Raw genomic sequence first — 3,309 nt, 5'->3', positions numbered from 1 at the left:
AGTAAAAGGCGCCGAGCGCGCTGGGGATGACCCGCTAAAGCAGCGGTGAGGGCCCGATTTAAAGTGCAGGTGAGAGTGACATTTAAAAACAGGGAAGAATGAGCAAACAATTATAAACACAAATACTAAAAGGGGTACTTTTAAAAATGTAATCCGCGCCTAAATATCCAAGCGCTACGCTTAGAAGTAAGCACACTTTCATGGCTCGGCTCGTGCACAGCTCATAGAAGCAAGCCAGACTCTTGGCTCGGCTCTCCTTGTTCATTTGTTGGTTCGCCCACGTCTCCTGAACAGCGTACGGCTTCTGTCATTGGACTGGATTGCCCACAGTGGATTGCATGCACGCTGGGGCCTGTCATGGCGCCCGAGCACCGGCTCCCATGGAGAGCACACTGAAAGGCTCCTGTCATTGGACTGGATTGCCCACAGTGGATTGCACGCACGCTGAGGCCCGTCATGGCGCCCGAGCACCGGCTCCCATGGAGAGCACACTGAAAGGCTCCTGTCATTGGACTGGCATGCCCACAGTGGATTGCACGCACGCTGAGGCCTGTCACGGCGCCTGAGCACCGGCTCACATGGAGAGCACACTGAAAGGCTCTTGTCATTGGACTGGCATGCCCACAGTCCATGCAAGTAAGCAGAGGCCTGTCATGGCGCCCGAGCACCGGCTCCCACAGAGAGCACACTGTAAGGATTCTGTCATTGGACTGGCATGCTCACAGTCCATGCACGCACGCTGAGGCCTGTCATGGCGCCCGAGCACCGGCTCCCATGGAGAGCACACTGTGCGGCTTCTGTCATTGGACTGACATGCCCACACTCCATGCACGCGAGCAGAGGCCTGTCATGGCGCCCGAGCACCGGCTCCCATGGAGAGCACACTGGATAGCTTCTGTCATTGGACTGGCATGCCCAGAGTCCATGCATGCAGGCAGAGGCCTGTCATGGCGCGCCTGCACCTGCGCCCATGGAGAGCACACTGCAAGGCTCCTATCATTGGACTGGCATGCCCACAGTCCATGCACGCACGCTGAGGCCTGTCATGGCACCCGAGCACCGGCTCCCATGAGTGCACACTGTACAGGTTCTGTCATTGGACTGGCATGCCCACAGTCCATGCACGCACGCAGAGGCCTGTCATGGTGCCCAAGCACCGGCTCCCATGGAGAGCACACTGTAAGGATTCTGTCATTGGACTGGCATGCCCACAGTCCATGCACGCACGCAGAGTCCTGTCATGTCGCCGGAGCACCGGCTCCCATGGAGAGCACACTGTGCGGCTTCAGTCATTGGACTGACATGCCCACACTCCATGCACGCGAGCAGAGGCCTGTCATGGCGCTCGAGCACCGGCTCCCATGGAGAGCACCCTGGATAGCTTCTGTCATTGGACTGGCATGCCCAGAGTCCATGCATGCAGGCAGAGGCCTGTCATGGTGCCCGAGCACCGGCGCCCATGGAGAGCACACTGCAAGGCTCCTATCATTGGACTGGCATGCCCACAGTCCATGCACGCACGCAGAGACCTGTCATGGCGCCCGAGCACCGGTTCCTATGGAGAGCACACTGGATAGCTTCTGTCATTGGACTGGCTTGCCCAGAGTCCATGCATGCAGTCAGAGGCCTGTCATGGCGCCCGAGCACCGGCGCCCATGGAGAGCACACTGCAAGGCTCCTGTCATTGGACTGGCATGCCCACAGTCCATGCACGCACGCTGAGGCCTGTCATGGCGCCCGAGCACTGGCTCCCATGAGTGCACACTGTACTGCTTCTGTCATTGAACTGGCATGCCCACAGTCCATGCACGCACGCGGAGGCCTGTCATGGTGTCCAAGCACCAGCTCCCATGGAGAGCACACTGTAAGGATTCTGTCATTGGACAGGCATGCCCACAGTCCATGCACGCACGCTGAGGCCTGTCTTCGCGCCCGAGCACCGGCTCCCATGGAGAGCACCCTGTAAGGCTCCTGTCACAGTCCATGCACGCATACAGAGGCCTGTCATGGCGCCCAAGCACCAGCTCCCATGGAGAGCACACTGTGTGGCTTCTGTCATTGGACTGCCATGCCCACAGTCCATGCACGCACGCAGTGGCATGTCATGGCGCCCGAGCACCGGCTCCCACGGAGAGCACACTGTAAGGCTCCTGTCTTTGGAGTGGCATGCCCACAGTCCATGCACGCACGCAGAGTCCTGTCATGGCGCCCGAGCACCAGATCCTACGTAGAGCACACTGTAAAGATTCTGTCATTGGACTGGCATGCCCACAGTCCATGCACGCAAGCAGAGGCCTGTCATGGCGCCCGAGCACCGGCTCCCACAGAGAGCACACTGTAAGGATTCTGTCATTGGACTGGCATGCCCACAGTCCATGCACGCACACAGAGGCCTGTCATGGCGCCCGAGCACAGGCTCCCACGGAGAGCACACTGCGCGGCTTCTGTCATTGGACTGGCATGCCCACACTCCATGAATGCACGCAGAGGCCTGTCATAGCGCCATAGCACCGGCTCCCACAGAGAGCACACTGTATAGTGCCAACATTGGCAACACACCCCACCCACACAAACACATAGCATGCATGCTACATAAACAGATACACAACACAACTTTTGTTTTGGTAAATATTGCTACAGGTTTATTACATACAATGGTATGCAATATGGTGGGTTATCTTACGGGCGATCCAAGGGCAGGCAGCCATCTGGGCCGCCTGCCCGCCTGACGAGCCAAGCAGCACTAGGGCGAATCCCATCTGTGCTGCCCCTTCTGGTGATCCTCTTCCCGGATCACGTGACACCTTGGTCCCATATTACTCACGCCCCTTTCAGGGCGGAGCGTAGCAAGGCAAGCCAGCGGTTGTTCACGTCCACAACCGCCTGAAGGACTAACAGGGCGCCGACACAGTTTTCCAGGAACCTCCCATGAGGCTGCTGGGATTTGGCTCAGGCACCCCTATTGTGCCGCGCAGAGGTACCCTTCTGTACCCATTTGCCTCCAGATCAGCCTGTAACTCCGCCACAGCTCTGGAGGTGGCCTCCGTCGCCGCCAGAGACCCCCACCGAAACAGCTATGGTCTTAACTGCAACCTCTCATTTCTAGAGCCTCCTGCAAATCCAGAAGAAAGAGATCCATCCCTACTGGTGATAAATGAACCCCATCTATATCCCAATAGCCCTTGACGTTAGCCTGGATCAGCTGGTGTCTGATGAAACCAAAGCCCCTTTGTCCTGTGAACTTGTGCAATGAACTATTCACCCTCCTGCGGGAAAGTCCCACTGCCCCACATGCCTCAGTCCCGTGCC

Source organism: Triturus cristatus, chromosome 11 (genome assembly GCF_964204655.1).
Source record: "Triturus cristatus chromosome 11, aTriCri1.1, whole genome shotgun sequence".
In the NCBI taxonomy this organism is placed as follows: Eukaryota; Metazoa; Chordata; class Amphibia; order Caudata; family Salamandridae; genus Triturus; species Triturus cristatus.
The sequence above is the reverse complement of the archived record's forward strand: the minus strand, read 5'-3'. Positions refer to the sequence as shown.